At 38.2% G+C, this 20,280-nt stretch overlaps 1 long non-coding RNA gene across 2 annotated transcripts in view; it reads right to left on the bottom strand.

Annotated features, from left to right (window-relative positions):
* The window catches only part of LOC119062627 (uncharacterized), a 57,765-nt gene that overhangs the window by 18,975 nt on the left and 18,510 nt on the right, over positions 1-20,280 (bottom strand). The gene's annotated exons all lie outside the window — the stretch shown is intronic.

The raw sequence follows: 20,280 nt of genomic DNA, 5'->3' as shown, positions 1-20,280 counted from the left end.
CCCCATTTCCCTCTGGTAGTCACTGTACTGTTGTTTGTGTCTACAAGGTGGTTTTCTTTTTTGGCTTAATCCCTACACTATTTTTACCTAGCCCCCTCTCCCCTCTCCCCTCTAACAGCTGTCAGTCTGTTCTCTGTAGCTATGAGTCTGTTTCTATTTTGTTAGCTTATTTTGTTCATTAGATCCCACATGTGAGTGAAATCATATGATACTTGTCTTTCTCTGACTGTCTTATTTCACTTGTATAATATTCTCCAGGTCCAAACATGCTGTCACAAAAGGTAAGATTTTCTTCTTTTTTATTACCAAGTAGTATCCCATTGTGTAAATGTACCACAGCTTTTTTTTAAAAAAAAAAAAGTATTTTCTATTGATTATACTATTACAGTTTTCCCAATTTTCCTTCCTTTATCCCCCCTCCACCCTGCACCCCCCAACCCTCCAGCATTCCCCCTCCTTAGTTCATGTCCATGGGTTGTACATATAAGTTCTTTGAGTTTTTTGTTTCCTATATCATTTTTGTCTTTCCCCATCTATTTTATGCCTACTAATTATGCTTCTTCTTCCCTGTACCTCTTCCCCGCTATTCCTCCCTTCTCCCTCCCCACTGAACTCCTTCTGTGTGATGTCCACAGAAGGATATCAGAGAAAACCATTTCTCTGATTCTGTTCCTGTTCTGGTGGTTTGCTTAGTTTTGGTTTTCATTGTTTTTCTTTTCTTTTAGGTTCATTTGTTAATAGTTGTGAATTTGTTGTCATTTCAATGTTCATATTTTTTATCTGCTCTTTCTTAGATAAGTTTCTTTAATGTTTCATATAATAAGGGGTTGATGATGATAAACTCCTTTAACTTGACCTTATCTGGGAAGCACTTTATCTGCCCTTCCATTCTAAATGAAAGCTTTGCTGGATAGAATAATCTTGGATGTAGGTCCTTGCCTTTCATGACTTGGAATACTTCTTTCCAGTCCCTTCTTGCCTACAAGGTTTCTTTTGAGAAATCAGCTGATAGCCTTATGGGAACTCCTTTGTAAGTAACTATCTCCTTTTTTCTTTCTGCTTTTAGGATTTTCTTGTTGTCTTTAATCTTGGGTAACTTAATGATGATGTCCCTTGGTTTGTTCCTCTTTGGGTCCAATTTCTTTGGGACTCTGGGCTTCCTAGACTTCCTGGAAGTCTATTTCTTTAGCCAGATTGGGGAATTTTTCCTTTATTATTTGTTCAAATAAGTTTTCAGTTTCTTGCTGTTGTTCTTCTCATTCTGGCACTACAATAATTCGGATATTGGAACATTTCAGGTTGTCTCAGAGAATCCTCAGCCTCTCTTCATTTTTTGGATTCTTGTTTCTTCATTCTGTTCTAGTTGGATGTTTATTTCTTCCTTTTGTTCCAAATTGTTGCTTTGAATCCTGGTTTCCTTTTTGTCACTGTTGATTCCCTGAATATTTTGCTTTATTTCATTTTGGGTATTTTTCATTTGTTCTTTCATCTTTGACCAAGCTCAATTTGTTCTGTGAGCATTTTGTTTACCAGGGCTTTAAATTCTCCATCGAATAGGTTGGCAATTTCCTCATTGCTTATTTCTGAGGTTTTGCTGTGTTCTTTCATTTGGGCCATATCTCTTTGTCTTGGCCCAGCTGATAAGTTGTAAGGGGTGGGGCAGTAGGTATTCACTCAGGCAGGGCAACCCTCTTTGCTGCAGCTGCCTGTGGGGGAGGGGCCAGAGAAGGAACAATGCAGCTCACCTGCTCATCTCTAGCACACTTTCCAACAGAGTCTAGAGTCAGGCTGGAAGTATCTCCCATCATGGCAAGCCCAGCCATAGCCCACAGTCAACTCTGAGTCTCAGTTTTCCCCTTAAGTCAGTCCCTCCCATGCAGCTCCTCCCCTCGCCTCAGCTGCCTGACTATGGTTTTACTGAGTTGACCCGCATGGTCTGCCTTACCAGTCTGGCTGTTCTGGTTGGTTTTTTCTTTAATTCCTTGGTTGTCAGTTCCATGCACTTTGATTTATGGTGATTTTGGTGGTTTATTGATTTTAGATTGGTTGTTATCCTCCTTTTGGTTGTGCAAGGAAGCGAAGGGTTTCTACCTGTGCCTCCATTTTGGTCAGAACTCTCAAGTATATCTGTACCACAGCTTTTTTATCCATTCATCTATTGATGGACACTTGGGCTGCTGTCTCACCTTGCCTATTGTAATGCTGAAATGAACATAGGGGTGCATATATTCTTTCGAATTAGTGTTTTAGGTTTCTTTGGGTATATTCTCAGAAGTGGAATTGCTGGGTCATAAGGCAGTTCCATTTTAATTTTTTGAGGTAACTCCATACTGCTTTGCACAGCAGCTACACCAATCTGCATTCCCATCAGCAATGCACTAGGGTTCCCTTTTCTCCACATTCTCGCCAGCACTTGTTGTTTGTTGATTTACTGATGATAACCACTCTGATAGGTGTGAAATGATATCTCATTGTGGTTTTAATTTGCTTTTCTCTGATGATTAGTGACTTTGAGCATCTTTTCACATGTCTATTGGCCATCTATATGTCCCCTTTAGAGCAGTGTCTATTCAGGTCCTTTGCCCATTTTTAAAAAAATTATTTTCTTTTAAAAAATATTTATTTTTAAAGAAATGGTGGAAGAAACATGGGGAGAAAAACACCAGTGTGTGGTTGCCTCTCATGTGCCCCCAGCTGGGGACCTATTCCTAAACCCAGGTATGTGCTCAGACTGGGAATCAGACTGACAACCCTTTGGTTCACAGGCCAGTGCTCAATCCACTGAGCCACACCAACCAAGACCCTTGCCTACTATTTAATTAGATTGTTTGGGTTTTGGTGTTGAGTCATATAAGTTCTTTATACATTTTAAATTAATCCCTTTTCAAATGTACCATTGGTGAATATATTCTTTCTTTACTCAGAGAAAAGAATAGTGCTATGAAAAATCCCCAAGATTTTACTGCCTATGTTTCTTTTATATTTTGTATGGTTTCAAGTCCAAAATTTAGGTCTTTAAGATATTTTGAGTTTATTCGTGTGTATGGTATAAGAAGGTGGTCTAGTTTCTTTTTTTTTTTTTTCAGGTATCTGAACAATTTTCCAGCACCATTTATTGAATAGACTGTCTTTACCCCATTTCATGTTCTTGCCTCCTTTGTCAAATATTAATTAACCAGGAAGGTGTGGCTTTATTTCTGGGCTCTCTATTATGTTTCACTGATTTATATGTCTGTTTTTATACCAGTACCATGCTACTTTGATTACTATGGCCTTGTAGTATAGTTTGGTATCAAGTAGCATGATTCCTCCAACTTTGTTCTTTTTTACTCAAGATTGCTGGGGTTATTCAGAGTTGATATTTGATTCTTTCAAATAAGATTTGGAAGGCAAATTGATTTCATGTGAGGCCAGGTAGCTCAGTTTGTTAGAGCATTGTCCCAGTATGCCAAGGTTGCAGTTTTGATATCTGGTCAGGGCACATACAGTAATCAACCAACAAATGGGTAAATAAATGGAACAACAAATAAATCTCTTTCTCTCTCTCTCTCTCCTCCTCTCTCTCTCAAAATCAAGAAATAAAAAATTTAAAAATCCTAAAAAGCTTTTATGTGAAAAATATATAATATACATGATTTAAAGTCTTCAGTATCAGTTACTCATAAAATTTTCAATATCAGCTACTCATAAAATCATTCCCTAGGTTTACTCTAAATAAAATCTGAGAATTAGTATTAAAATTTCAAGACCATTAGTCTTTTATATGATTTTAAGGCATGGTTAATTTTCTCATTCCCCAGGTATTTAAAATGAACAGCCCTGGCTAGGTGGCTCAGTTGATTGGAGCATTGTCCTGTGCACCAAAATGTTCTGGGTTTGATTCCCAGCCAGGGCATTTACCTGGGTTCATGTTCAATCCCTGGTTGGGTGCATATGGGAGGCAAGTATTTGGGAAGCAGCTGATCAATGTTTCTGTCTCTCACTGATGTTTCTCTCTTTCTCCCTCCTTTCCTCTCTCTCTCTAAAATGGATGAACATATCCTAAAGTGAAGATTAAAAAAAATTTAGTCTTGACCGTGTGGCTCTCTTGGTTGGGTATCTTCCTGCAAAGTGAAAGGTCACCAGTTCAATGCCCAGTCAGGGCACCTGCCTTGGTTGCAGGTTCTGTCCTTAGTCGGGATGCATACAAGAGGTGCATACTGATCAATGATTGATGTTTCTCTCTTACATCTCCTCTCTTCCCTCTCTCTAAAAATAAATAAATAAAACCTTTAAAAAAAAGAAAAAAAAGAAAGACCAGAAGGAGAAGAGGAACAGCCATGAGTGGGAAACTTATTTGAACAAATAATAAAGGAGAACTTCCCCAATCTGGCAAAGACAATAGACTTCCAGGAAATCCAGGAAGCTCAGAGAGTCCCAAAGAAGTTGGACCCAAGAAGAAACACACCAAGGCACATCATCATTACATTAGCCAAGATTAAAATGAAGGAGAGAATCCTAGAAGCAGCAAGAGATAAGGAGACAGTCACCTACAAAGGAGTTCCCATCAGACTGTCAGCAGATTTCTCAAAAGAGACCTTACAGGCAAGAAGGGGCTGGAAAGAAGTATTCCAAGTCATGAAATCCAAAGACCTACATTCAAGATTGCTCTATTCAGCAAAGCTTTCATTTAGAATGGAAGGGCAGATAAAGTGCTTCTCAGATAAGGTCAAATTCAAGGAGTTCATCATCACCAAGCCCTTATTATATGAAATGTTAAAGGGACTTATCTAAGAAAAAGAAGGTAAAAAATATGAACAGTGAAAGGACATCAAACTCACAGTTATTAAGAACCATACCTAAGACAAAAGCAAACTAAGAGGACAGCTAGATCAGGAGCAGAACCAGAAAAATGAAGATCACATGGAGGGTTAGCAACAGGGGAGTGGGAGAAGGAGAAGGGGGGATAAGGTACAGAAAATAAGTAGCATAGATGGTAGGTAGAAAATAGATAGGGGGGAAGGCAAGAATAGTATGGGAAATATAGACTCTAAAGAACTTGAGACACGTGGTCATTAACTAAAGGGGGGGATTGGTGGGGGAGAGGGTGTGCAGGGTAGAGGGGAATGAAGAGGGGAAACAGAACAACTGTAATGGCATAATTAATCAAATATATTCTTTAAAAAAGAAAAAACCTTAGAGATATGGCATTAGCCTGTCAACTCCATGGCTCTGCAGGGGGAGGACTCAGAAAAGGGACAATGGCCTCTGCTCACCCTGATGCCAGATGCTTTAATCTCTCCCAGTATGTTACTGACACCTTTCAAGCTGCCTCCCCACCACTAGAACTCAGAGTGAGGCTGATCAGATATATTCCTGAGAGGACACCCCCCCAAATTTCTGTATTCAGATCTCCTCATCAGAGTTGTTTGCTTGTTTGTTTGTTTGTTTGTTTGTTTCTTTGATTCTGGCCTGCAACACACTGAGTGGCATTACTCATTAGAACTCAGAGCTCTGTGCAAAGTTCGATCATTACTAATTCTTCCTGGATGAATTATAAAAAGTTCCTAAGAGGCAATTGTTAATAGTATGATAAAAGGAGGTTATTAGAAGGATGAAAGGAGGTACCGAGGTATGAATGGCAGAACAGAAGTTAAGTTACTACTGTGTGTTCTTGACACATGAGCTGAGTTAAATTAAGTATTTCTTTGGGCCTTCCCCCAAGCTTTTCTTGGGAAAAGGACAGGAACTATTTATTCAAAAGTTATACAGGTTCAGAATAATGGCAGAATGTCGCTGTTAAATCCCAAAGTCCCTTTAAAATACCCACACAGAGTCCTACCTCCCCTTGCCAAACCAGGCTAGTAAGGAATACTGTATCCCAGGAAAAGAAAACAGAAGTCTGTATCTTGGCTAGGCTCCTGTTCTTAATGCAAAAACATGTGGTACTTCTCATAGCAGGCCAGTGGGAGTCCTGCATTCTTTGAAACCATGTGGCCAAGACCCTGTACTGCTGCTACATGGTTAAGAGGCTTTCCTTCCCCAGCCTCACTGTCAAGAACCCTGCAGGGCTGCTACATTCTGCTTTTCTGCTGCTTTCTAAGCTATGTGGTCAAGACAGCCCCCTCTCTGCTCCCAAACCACATGGTTAAGACTTGTTTTGTTTCTTAAATTGTATTACATTCATAGTCCTTCTGATAGCATTATTCTAAGTCTCTTATTAACATTTTTAAGAGAGTCTGCAGAATGTATTCCAGTAATTTTTTAAAGATTTTATTGATTTATATTTAGAGAAGGGAGAGAAATATCAATGTGCAATAGATACATCAATAAGTTGCCTCTTGCACACCCTCAACTGGGGACCTAGCCTGCAACCCTGGCCTGCATGTACCCTGACTGGGAATTGAACCAACGACCTTTCTGTTCACAGGCCAGCACTCAGTCCACTGGGCCACACCAGCCAACGTGAATTCCGGTAGTATTCAAAGTCATATTCTTTAGTAGTTCTTCAATATTTCCCCACAGAGAAGAATTTATGTTTCCTTTGAGCTTCTACACTAAGTCATCCAAAGAAATTCTAGAGTTCAATAAATATTAGATTTATAATTAGCATCCTTAAGGGATATATTATACCAGTGTGTGGACACTGCAAGTGGTTTGCCAAATTGCTTTTACTTACAAAATCTAATTCTATTCTGAGTACAGAGTACCCAGTTAAAATATTGACCACACAGCCTCTCTTTTGGTTATAAGCTCTACATAACATGATTCTGGCCAATTATCAATTTTATTTATTTATTTTAAAGATTTTACATTGTTTTAAGATTTTTTATTTATCTTTAGAGGGGAAGGAGAGAGGAAGAGAAATATCAATGTATGGTTGCCTCTCGTGCTCCCCTGCTGGGAACTGGCCTGCAACCCAGGCATATGCCTTGACTGGGAATCGAACTGTGATCCTCTGGTTCACAGGCCCATGCTCAATCCACTGAGCTACACCAGCCAGAGCCCAATTGTCAATTTTATAAACAGTGGGCTGGTGGGGATTCTGGGAACATGCCCATTGCCCTTCTCCTTTTCCTGCCTAACTCATGCATATAATGCTTGACAGTGGAGAGAAGCTATCTTGCCAGCATAACAAAAAAGAAGCATCCTAAAGATGGAGAATAAGGGAGCTAGAAGGAACCTGGGCACTTGATGACTTTTGAACAGCTACAGTTCAAAAGTCAGCTTGGTGGACTGGGCTGCCCACCTTTCAACTTTTGTTAAAAACAAATACCTATTTGATAAAGCTCTTGTAGTTGGGTTTCTGTTTTGCATGCATTCAGATGCAGGGCCTGACTGACACATTCAGCATTTATATATTTTTCATTCTTTAACACCAAAAGAAGCCCAAATACAGGACCTTTACTATACAAAACCCTCCCCTGCCTAACCTACTGAATACAATTCATTCTACTATGACATATGTTTCTGTGAAAATAGTTAGCTGATATGCAACTAACATATAGGGGAATGAGGACAGTATAACATGGAAGTCCCATTGGTTTGTACTATTTTTCACTGCATGTTAATGTTTTGAAGCAACATATGAACATCTTAAAGGAAAAAACTGAAAATCCCTCAGAAATGCCTTCCTTTAGTGCAAGCAGTTGTAATTTTAGTGGCTTCAAAAACCATCAGTGTCTCCCCAATGTTAAGCTATCTGGCAAAAAGTGACTGAAAGGCAGCTGAAGAAGCTGGACATATACATGATTCATTTAATTCCAGGAAACTTTTTTCCTCCAGTGAAGATTCTTTCTAATTCCTTTATATATCTGCATCTCAAAGGAGGCAGTGTGAGCCTTAGGGATTGGGGCTGCAAAAACGGACAGGTGCTGACTGAATGTGCTAATATTTTTATAAGCATTATTATTGTTTTTGTTAGTGTTGTGGTTGCAACACTGCATCAAATTTTAGCAGTCTACACCAGGTCCATTTTTCTCTAAGTCCAGTTGACTTTACAGCACAATTGTGTGAAATTTAGTTTTTGAAAAAGGAATGCATATATCACTAAACCAGAAATGTAAGATTCTTAGAAACAGATATTAACTGTCATCAGGACTGCCATTAATAGCCCGGGTAGATCACAAAATTGTCTCATTAGAACTTCTAATAAATGCACTGCAGAGTGGAAATAATATGATGATGTCAATAGCCTATTCAGAGAAAAAAAGTCTGCATAGTAGTGTTTCCTATATAAAGCAAATCAGTTTAACACCTTTGTGAATAACCAAATGTCCTATTTACAATGAGTTCTGGAAACAAATTACCCCACAGACCAAACCTTTTCTAGTTCCTGTCTCCCTAAATAGTCTCTAAACAAAGCAACCAAGCATCGCTGAACAGAATCTTTCTTTCACCTTTCATGTGTCATGATGAACAACACTATTCATTTAAAGACAATACCACTAACAGCCTAAGTCTAAGCTCCATTCCCACTGGCAGAGACAACCTAAACTCACCATCCATCCATCCATCCATCCATCCATCCATCCATCCATCCACCCATAATACTAAATAACGCACTAAAAAATTAGATCCTGGAAGAAGAAAAAGGTAAGGAAAAGGATATGTGAAACTTCCCTTTTTCTTTTTTTTCAGTATTTTTTTTAGCTTTCGAGTATAGTTGATATATAATATTGTATTAGTTCCAGGTGTACAACCCAGTAATTAGTCATTTATAGAACTTACAAAGTGATCACCCCAATAAATCTTGCACCCATCTGACACGGTATATAGTTATTAAAGTATTATTGACTGTATTCCCTCTATTGTATCTGACAACCCCATGACTATTCGGTAACTATCAGTTTGTACTTATTAATCCCTTCCCCTTTTTCACCCATTCTCCCAGCCCCCTTCCCATCTGGCAACTATCAAAACGTTCTCTGTATCTATGGGTCTCTTTCTCGTGTGCTTATTCATTTATTTTGTCTTTTATACTCCACATATAAGTGAAATCATATGGCATTTTCTCTGACTTATTTCACTCAGCATGATACTCTCTAGTCCATCAATGTTGTGGACAGCAAGATTTTTTTCTAATGGCTGAGTTATATTTCTTTGTATATATGCACCCCTTCTTTAACCATTCATCTGTTAATGGACACTTAGGTTGCTTCCATTTCTTGGATACTATAAATAATGCTGTGATGGACATATGGGTGCATATATATTTTCAATTTAGGGTTTTGGGTTTCTTCAAATTAACACCCAGAAGTGGAATTAGTGGGTGTTCCTTTCTCTTTTATAGACTTTGTATTTGTTTTTTCTATTTTAAAGTATATTTGATTATATTACTACAGTTGTCCCAATTTTTCCCTCTTTGCATGGTAGCCCCATTCCCTCTAGCAACACCCCCCCTTAGTTCATGTCCATGGGTTGTGCATATGTTCTTTGGCTTCTCCATTTCCTATATTACTCTTAACATACCTCTGTCTATTTTGTATGTACCAATAATTGTATGTACCAATTATGCTTTTTAATCCCTGCACTTTTCCCTCCATACTTCCCCTTCCATCTCCCAGTTGATAACCCTCCCAGTGATCTCCATACCTATTATGATTCTCTTCCTGTTCTGGCTGCTTAGTTTGCTTTTTTTTTTTTTTTTAATAGCTCTAGTTATTGAGAGTTGTGAATTTTAATGTTCATAGTTTTGATCTTTTTATTAAATAAGTCCTTTAACATTTCATGTAATAATGGCTTAGTGATAATGAACTCCTTTAGCTTTACCTTGTCTGGGAAGCACTTTATCTGCCCTTCTATTCTAAATGATAGCTTTGCTGGATAGAGTAATCTAGGTTGTAGGTCCTTACTTTTCATCAATTTGAGTACTTCTTGCCAGTCCCTTCTAGCCTGCAGTTTCTTTTGAGAAATCAGCTGATAGTCTTATGGGCACTCCTTTGTAGGTAACTCTGATTTTCTCTTGCTGCTTTTAAGATTCTCTCTTTATCTTTAAGATTTGGCACTTTAATTATGATGTGTCATGGTGTGATCCTCTTTGGGTCCAACTTATTTGGGACTCTGCACTTCCTGGAATTGTATGTTTACTTCCTTTGTGACATTGGGGAAGTTCTTCATAATTTTTTCAAATAAGTTTTTCGATTTCTTGCTTTTCCTCTTCTCCTGGCATCCCTGTGATTCAGATGTTGGCACATTTGCAGATGTCTCTGAGTCTTCTTCTACTACCCTCATTTTTAAAAAATGTTGTTTCTTCTTTCTGTTCTGATTGAATGTTTATTTCTTCCTTATGTTCCAAATCATTGACCTGAACCCTGGCTTTCTTCCCTTAACTATTGGTTCCCTGTAGATTTTTCTTTCTTTCACTTAGTGTAACCTTCATTTCATTTCTTCCTTCCTGTTGTTGCCATACTCAGTGAGTTCTTTGAGCATCCTGATCACCATTGTTTTGAATTCTGCATCTAATAGGTTGGCTACCTGCATTTCATTTCTTTTTTTGTTATTTTTTTCCCTGTTCTTTTGTTTGGGCCAAATATAGCCCATATTTGGGCTATACTTCTCAATTTGGCAGCCTCCTTGTGTTTATTTCTGTGTATTAGGTAGAGGTGCTTTGACTCCCTGTAAAAGGCACCTGTAAATTGTGTGGGGCAGAGTCTTTGGTAATCGATAACCAGTATGGGGCAGCCCACTTCACTGCTTTGTGTCTCTGTGTGTGGGGAAAGGAATTGGAGAGGGGACTGTGCCACTGCTATGCTTCTCGGGGTTTGCCCAGCACTCTCCCTGTTTCCAGTTACTTCATGCACTCCCTGTATGCAATTGGTGCCCTTCCATCTGTTGCCCTGGTGTTGAATCCCAGAATGGGCGGGTTCGTATACATTTTAAGACCATGCAGGCCCTTTAAATGAAGTTTCCTGAAAATCCAGCTGTTTGTTTGGCTGCCCCAAACCTCCACTGTCTTTTATAGCCAGAAGTAATGAGAATTTATCTTCCCAGCACTGGAACCCAGGGCTGAGTGGTCTCGCTTGGGGCTGGGATTCACTCGCTCCCAAGGTATCCTTCCTGATTTTTATCTACCACATATGAATGTGGGACTGCCTGCGCCCATTCTGCTGCTACTACCACCTCTCCATGCCACACAGCATCTCCTCTCCTCTCTGCCCCATCTCCGCATCTCCACCCCTCCTACCTGTCTGGATGATTTTGGCTTCTTTAAATCCTTGGCTGTCAGACTTCCATACAGTTCAATTTTTTGAAAGTTCCAGGTGTTTTTGTTTTGAAACTTAGTTGTAATTCTTTCTGTGGTTGTGCGAGGAGGTGAAGTGTGGCTACCCATACCTCTACCTTGACTTTTGTTTTAAAGTCGAGGTGTTATCTTGCTTTTCTTTTAAAATCTATTTTGGCTGGTATAAATATTGTTATCCCAGATTTTTTTTAAATCTCCATTTTCATGAAATACCTTTTTCCATTCCTTTATTTTCAGTCTATGTGTGTCTTTAGAGTCTTTTACAGACAGAATATGTAGGGGTCTTGTTTTGTTACTAATTCAGCCACTTAAATCTTTTGATTGGAGCATTTAATTCATTTGCATTTAAAGTAATTATTGATAGATATGCATTTAGTATCATTTTATTATTCATATTTTTAATCTTTCTCCTTCTTCTCCTCCCTGCCTCCCCCTCTCTCCTCTTTTTTTTTCTTTTTCTCCTCCTCCTCTTCCTCCTACTTCTTCTCCTTCTTCTTCTTAAAGAAGACCATTTAACATTTCTTGTAATACTGCTTTGGTGATGATGAACACCTTTAGCTATTTCTTGTCTGGGAAGCTTTTTCTGTCCTTCATTCTAAATGATAGATTTGAAAGGCAGAGTAATCTCAGTTGTAGGTTGTTGCTTTTCATCAGTTTGAATATTTTATTCCAGTCCCTTCTGGCCTGCAAAAGTGTCTGTTGAGAAATCAGCTGACATTCTCTTGGGATCTCCCTTGCAAGTAACTCAGCTGTTTTTCTCTTGCTGCTTTAAAGATTCTCTTGTTGTCTCTAATTTTTGGCATTTTAATTACGATGTGTTTTGGCATGGGCCTCTGTGGCTCTGTAACAAGTTACTACAAACTGGGTGGATTAAAACAATAAAAACTTTTTTTTTTGTAGTTCTGGGGGCCAGAAGTACATATTGTTTGGGACTCTCTGTGTTTCCTGGATTTATGTATTTCTTTCACCAGGTTAAGGAAGTTCTTTGTCATTATTCTTTCTAATGGGTTTTCAATTCCTTGCTCTCTCTCTTCTTTGGCACAACAATGATGCGAATGTTGGTATACTTTAAGTTGCCCCAGCTGCTCTTTAAACTATCCTCATTTTTTAAAAATTCTTTGTCCTTTTTACTCATCTAATTTGGTGTTTTTTTATTTCCTTATCTTCCAAATTTCTGATTTTATCCTCTGCTTCATCTGTTCCACTATTGATTCCCTGTAATGTATTTTGCATTTCAGTTAGTATATTCTTATTTCTGACTGGTTCTTTTTAATGTATTCTATCTCTATTTTTATGTTTTCTCTCTCTTTGTTGTAACTCTCACTAAGTTCATCTACTCTTCCCCTAAGTTCATTGAACATCCTTATAACCAGTGTTCTGAACTCTGCATCATAGATCTATCATTAATAGATGTTATATAATATATTTATTTACTTATTTATTGTCTCTCCTCCATTAGAATGTAAACTAAATAAAGTAGTGAACATCATTTTGTTCACTACTTTATCTTGGGGTCTAGAAGAATGTCTAGCACATATCATTCAAAAATATTTACTGAGTATCTGCTATGTGCCAGGCACTGTTCTGGATGCTAAACATTTATGTGTATAGTTGTGGATGAAACAGAAAATCTCTGCCTAATGGAGCTTATATTCTAGTGATGCATAGTGTTTAATAAATATTAAGCAAATGAATCCTCAGGATTATAATAAAAATCCACTAAAATAAATATTGTGCCCCATAAACTCATTATAGTGGATGTTAATGAAACCCTAGTTATATTAGTTTCCTGTGGCTCTGTAACAAATTACTACAAACTGGATGGATTAAAACAATAAAAGCTTTTTTTTTTTTTGCAGTTCTGGGGGCCAGAAGCACAAAATCAGTGTCACTGGGCCAAAATCAAGATGCCAGTAAGGCTTCCTCCCTTGGAGGATTAAGGGGAGAATCCATTCCTTGCCTCTTCCAGCTTCCCGTGGCTACTAGCATTTCTTGCTTGCGGAAAGCAGATGACTGACATCACGTCAGTCACTGCCTCCATCTTTATATCACCTTCTCTTCTGTGTCTGTCAAATTTCTATCTGCCTCTCTCTCATAAGGATGTATGTGATAACATTTAGGGCCCACTGGGCAATCCAAGATAATCTCTTTCTGAAAAGTAATATGAAAAAAAATTACATCTGCAGAGACCTTTTTTCCAAATAAGGAAACAGTTACACGTTCTAAGGATTAGATCTGATATGTTTGGGAACCATCATTCAGCCTACCACACCTATGTTGTTGTGGTCAGAGGGAAGTTTTAACTCGGGCACTACCAGGAGGTATCTTTCCCTTCAGATTTTGTTCTTTCCCCTTCTTGCAATATATGTCTATTTCTGGAAAACTAAGAAAGACAATGACTTTATTTTCATATATAACAATAGCATTATATTTTCCAAATCAATCAGTGAAGTAACCTTTGTGATTCATTCATAAAGGTGTTTGATTGTCTTCCAACAATAACTAATATTCAGTGGAGGTGGCAAAGCAATATGTGAGAACAAATTGTTTTATATCTTTTACCAAGAGATCCCATCATGATTTGCAGACAGAATATAAAATCCCTACCATTCATCGCTTAGAGTCATTATCTGCACATCACAAAACTAGGCTGTGACCTCAGGGTCCTTGCCAAATGCCAGTGAGCAGAGTAATGTGCTTCATAGCTAGAGCTGAAGCTCCACAGCCTTTGGTATGTTGGGAACCCCTACAATGAAGGGACAAATAGACATCATTAACAATAAGTTCATTTTTTTAGTGACTTTATTTGTCTTTAGAGGGGAAGTGAAGGAGAGAGGGACAAAAAAATCAATGTATGGTTGCCTCTCATGTGTCCCCCGCTGGGAACTGGCCTCAACCCAGGCATGTGACTCAAATGGGGATCAAACCGCAATCCTCTGGTTTGCAGGCCCGTACTCAATCCACTGAGCCACACCAGCCAGGGCAACAATAAGCTCGTTTTAATGCTATTAAGGCTTTCTGAAATTTGGTGTAGAAACCCAGAATTTAAACTTGCCCTTTTTGCTCTTAATAAGAAAAAAGTACCCTGTGCTTTATTCAATTAAGGTATTCTGACATCTTCTTCAGTGCAAAAGAATACCCTTATTTATTTAGTGGGATTTATTTAAATATGGTCAACTTTAATCAGTGTGTAAAGTCACACCTATTTTTCATAATAGTATTTTACTCATGTAAAAAACTCATTATTAAGCAATACATTCCACTGAGAAATTCAGGTCTAAGAAAAGGAAAATATGAATGATTCTTACGAATGCTATTTCACTTATAATGGATTTAGGGGAACATTTTAACATTACTTCTTGCATTAGTATTAAAAGTAAAATTGTGAAAGTAAATTATGAATTTATTTTTTGTCAGAAAACCTAGTCTTAAAGAAAGAGAAACTTTTATTCTGATTTAGTCTATAAAATTGACAGCATACATATTTTTCTTGAAAATTAAAAATGTGTTTCAAATATACTATTTTGTTTATTCATGCGATATTTATTGAACACCTATTATACTCCAGGCACAGTACCGGGCACTGGAAGATATGAAAGTAAATAAGACCCAGTCTCTGCCCTCAGGAAGCCTGCAGTGCTTGGGGATGGTGACAAGGACATGATTTCTTACAGACAGTGTGATGATGCTCTGCAGGGACTGGCAGAGGGCATGAAGGTACAGCAGAGCCTCACCAGCCTCCAGGGCTCCAGGCACCCCTTGTGAAAGGAAGCTGAAGCCTAAAGAATCAGTAAAAGTCAGTCAGCTGCTCAGAGACTGCTGTGTGTGTGTGTGTGTGTGTGTGTGTGTGTGTGTGTGTGTAATCCCAAAAGTGAGAGAAAGAATAGTGCTTTGGAAATAGAGGTGCTTTCAAATGGCAAGAATGGAGAGTAACAGGGAAGGCTTAAAAGAAGAGGCATGTCCTGTCCAGATGGTTAAGTTGGTTGGAGCATCATTTCATACACCAAATGTCGTGGGTTTGATCCCTGGTCAGGACACATACCTAGGTTGCAGGTTCCACCCTTGGTCAGGGCACTTGGGAGGCAACCAATTGATGTTTCTCTTTCCAGTCAATCAGTTGATCAATATGTATCTCTCTCTCTCTCTCCCTTCCCCCCTCACTCTTTCTTTCCCCCTCCCTCTCTCCATAAAATCAATAAATAAATGTACTCTTGGGTGAGGATTTTTTAGAAGTTTAAAAGAAGAGGACTGCCCTGCTCCTGAATGCCCTCCTATCCAAGAATCTGGACTTTAAAAACTATTAGTAAGATTTTAAAGAAAGGCAATGGTATGCTTAGATCTGCATTTTATAATGATTATTCTAGCTGCATTGAGAGAATGGATTGGAGGTTGGCAAGACTGGAGGCAGTGACCTGCCCGGAGGATGGGGTGGGAGAGGTATGGGGGACAGTGTAGTACCTGAACTGGAGCTCAGTGAGGAAGCTGATGGATTGAAAAATAATTTCTCCAAGTAACACTATGACAAACAATAGACTTAAATACTTTCATGGAGCTGTGAAATATTTTAGTGGTCTATGGTTTTCAAATCTTTCTTATACACCTAATGTTATTTCTTTAAAAAACAGGCTTGAAAATAACTTTCCGTAATTTTTAAAGAGATTTTATTTATTTATCTTCAGAGGGGAAGGGAGAGAAACATCAATGTATGGTTGCCTCTCATGTGTTCCTTGCTGGAAACTGGCCTGCAACCCAGGCATGTGCCCTGACTGGGAATCGAACCGTAATCCTCTGGTTTGCAGGCCAGTACTCAATCCACTGAGCCACACCAGCCAGGGCTCTTTTCATAATTTTTTTCCTCAGGTTATATAACATTAGCCTAAGTAAGCAAACCTAACACGTCCACAGAGTATAGAAACATATCCAAGCTACTCTATTCCCAGTAGGGGTAGATATTGAAGTAGCCAATATCACCACAGACACCGCTCTTGTCTCTAAGAGCCAGTAGATAAATTTACCTGCTGTTATCCCAGCTCAAAACCAGTAGGCGAACTAACCTGTTATCCCAGCTCAAGGTGTTGTTGTCTACTGGTGTTGCCCACGCCTACACATCCCATCCCCTGGGATGAAGAGATAGATTCAGGTTGCAGGATACAACTCAGGAATGGAAAGGTCGGAGAACCTACTGCATCCAGAGTTCCCATCACACATATTCCTCTGCCTTCACCTGAGGCAATAAGGAAAACATCCTCTGAGGCGATAAGATTTGCATAGCTGAGAAGGGGTAACCTATTACCTGAAAGAAAAGTATTCAACTGCATTTCTTTTTTTCTCCAGAAGGCGGCAATAAGTAACCCAAAGAGAACTATTCTAGCCAAAGCCAGAAGGGCCCTGAATGTTTAAAATTCTTAATAAATGCCAACTTTTAAAATATTTAAATTTTCTTTAAATGGCATAAAATGGAAAGCCTACAAAAGACTCTAATAATTGCAAACAATTATGGCAGAAACAAGCATCTTAAAATTTTAATAAAACCAGAACCCTACAATTTACATTAAAAATTTATATGTAAAGGATGATGCTACTGATGAGTTCCAGGTAACCCCAGCAGTTACTCTACTCCTTGTCTGAACAATGAACTAGCTGTGACCAACGGCCTCCCTATTTCTTCCAAATTTGGCTTCCTATGGCACTGGTGGCTTTCTCCCTCTCTCTAGGAGGGACTACAACTTCTCGTGGACACCCAAGGAGTCCAGTTACAGGCACCCTATTCCCTCAGATAACTCCTGACAGTTGACATGTAAACCCAGACACCCTGATTTCAAGTAGCCTGTGTGAACTCCATCGACAAGGATGTTCCAAACTTTGATGTTGAAGAAGAGAAAGCAAAAGGGGAGAGAATGTCCCTTCGCTGTGATGCTCATTTATGACATGTTGAACAGAGCACCCTGGCCCCACTGTGTCCCCTGTGCCTTCTTGGCATATAAGTTTCCTAGTAATGCTTGTTCCTTTGTTGATAACATTATGAATTTTTCTGAGCTTTCTTTCATAAGTTAAGTTGTTTTAACTTATATGCTGTAAGTTACTTTCTAGATGATGACCATTCCTTGTTCTTTCCATGGTCTCACAACATGGTCTCTCAGGGAATGATCAATTTTATAGTGTGAGACAACAATCTTTCCAATTAGAAGATGAGAAGTAAAACTCATCTTCTAAACATAATGTGTTCCAGTGGAATGCCTTTAAAGTGCTTAAAAAACATTGTTAGGATTTGGTACGAGACTTAAGAAATCTATAATATTTATATCTCTGTTCTTACCTAGGTACTACTGGTTTAAATGATTTGTAAAATTTTCCCTGACATTTTCTGCCCACATATCTATAGGAATATTCAGTTTGCTGAACACCTCCTTTCTGTGGATTTTTTGGAGGTACTGGGGCTGAGAGCAACTGGAGGAAAGGAAGTTCTCCATTGTGACATCCACTTGTAGTCTTTCATGCTTCAAAATAAGTGTAAAATGACTTTATCAATCATATAAGACTGTCATGATTTCACAGCTCCTTGTGACATGTTTGTTGTAAACAAATTTTTTTATCTTTGGCCTACCCAACTAATGACTGAAAAACAAAGAGAGAATAGCTCTCTAAGGTTAAATTATGAAAATCCCTATTGCATTAACATGCAAAAATGATTATTCTCTTGAATGTGATAAAGTTATTGTGTTTGTAGGGCTTGAGGGCTCAAACTTATTTTTTTGTTATACCATGTGACTAAATTTTGTAAGTCTAAGTCATTGCTGATTATCTTCTTAACATGTAAAATTATATAAAATGTTTACATTTTTTTACTTTCTAAAACCCATCATACTATAAGTTTAATTGATTATTTTTTCAGAACAAGAAATTAGACGTTTAGAGCAATTATGAAAAACCCCAAGGTTAAATAAAGATAGTCTATATAAATAAAAACATCATACCACCCTATGTATAAAGTAAAACAATAAAACCTATGAATTTTAGTAATAATTTTAAGAAGTTATCTATTTGCATACATCAAAGACAATGCTTTTCTTTTAACTATCGACTTATTTGACCTACAAATGAAATCATACTGTTTATTTATTTATTTATTTTTAGAGAAAGGGGAAGGGAAGAAGTAAGAGAGGGAGAGAAACATCAATGTGTGGTTGCCTCTTGCATGCTCCCTATTGGGGACCTGTCCCACAACCCAGGTATATGTTCTGACTGGGAAATGAACTGGAGACCTTTTGGTTTGCAGGCTAGCACTCAATCCACTAACCCACACCAGCCAGGGCTGGAAGCATACTGTTTTAACTTACTTTTTCCACTTAACAATATACTTTGGCACCTTTCATCTTGTTCTTTTAACAGACTGTGCAGTATCCCAACACATGAATATCATTATGCTAACCAATTTCACATTTATAGGTGTCTGCATTGTTTTCAATCTTCTGCAGTTAGGAACAATACCACAATAAATATCCTGTACATATATCTTTGTGCCCTTGAATGATTATTTGTATAAGATCAATTGCTAGAGGGAAAATTGCATAGTCAAATAGTACAAATATTTATACTTTAACATATATTGCCAAATAGTTCTTTCGAAAGGCTGAACCACTAAATATTCTTGTATAAATACTGTATCAGAGTAAGACAGTGATTTTCAGACTTTTGTTACATGGGAACTTTTTCTTTGAAAGAAATTCTTTTCAGAGTCCAGAATATAAAGCAGAAAAGGAACTTCGTTTTGGTTCCTTTTCTGCTTTATATTCTGGATTCTGATACAAGGGTGGGAGGCCTGCTGTTCTTGCCATTGGCCCTGGCCTTGGCTTCTGAGGCACTTCCATGTGGCCTCCTGGAGCACAACACAATATAGGCAGTTTATCTTCTAACATAAGGTGTTTTCAAATATATCTGACTGGCCGAAAATAGAACTAACATGATATAAGACTTAAAAATTATTTTAAAATCCCTAATTATACCTCAATTTCAGACAGAATTTTCAGTAATTTAGTACTAACACTTCATATGTGTTCTTCCATTGGTTTCCTTTTTTAAAATATATTTTACTGATTATGCCATTACAGTTGTCCCTTCATTCCCTTCCACCCTGCACACCCCCTCCCCCACCATTCTCCCCCTTTCATTTATGTCCATGTGTCACAAGTTCTTCAGATTCTATATTTCCCATACTATTCTTGCCCTATCTCTCTCTATTTTCTACCTACCATCTATGCTACTTATTCTCTGTACCTTCTCCCCCCTTCTCTTCCTCCTACTCCCCTGTTGCTAACCCTCCATGTGATCTCCATTTCTATGGTTCTGCTCCTGATATAGCTGTTCTCTTAGTTTGCTTTTGTTTTAGGTGTGGTTGTTAATAACTGTGAGTTTGCTGTCCTTTCACTGTTCATCTTTTCGATCTTCTTTTTCTTAGATAGGTCCCTTTAACATTTCATATAATAAGGGCTTGGTGATGATGAGCTCTTTGAACTTGATCTTATCTGAGAAGCACTTTATCTGCCCTTCCATTCTAAATGAAAGCTTTGCTGGATAGAGCAATCTTGGTTGTAGGTCTTTGGATTTCATGACTTGGAATACTTCTTTTCAGCCCTTTCTTGCCTGCAAGGTCTCTTTTGAGAAATCAGCTGACAGTCTGATGGGAACTCCTTTGTAGGTGATTGTCCCCTTGTCTCTTGCTGCTTCTAGAATTCTCTCCTTCATTTTAATCTTGGCTTATGTAATTATGATGTGCTTTGGTGTGTTGTTTCTTGGGTCCAACTTCTTTGGGACTCTGAGCTTCCTGGATTTCCTGGAAGTCTATTTCCTTTGCCAGATTGGGGAAATTCTCCTTTATTATTTGTTCAAATAAATTTTACACTTATGGCTGTTCCTCTTCCCCTTCTAGTACCCCTGTAATTCAGATGTTAGAGCATTTAAAGATGTCCTGGAGGTTCCTAAGCCTCTCCTCATTTTTTTTGAATTCTTGTTTTCTCATTCTTTTCTGTTTGGTCATTTTTTTTCATCCTTCTGTTCCACTC

The sequence above is a fragment of the Artibeus jamaicensis genome, unplaced genomic scaffold, assembly GCF_021234435.1.
Source record: "Artibeus jamaicensis isolate MK-2021 breed Jamaican fruit bat unplaced genomic scaffold, CSHL_Jam_final contig_465, whole genome shotgun sequence".
Taxonomy (NCBI): Eukaryota; Metazoa; Chordata; class Mammalia; order Chiroptera; family Phyllostomidae; genus Artibeus; species Artibeus jamaicensis.
The sequence above is the reverse complement of the archived record's forward strand: the minus strand, read 5'-3'. Positions and strand labels throughout refer to the sequence as shown.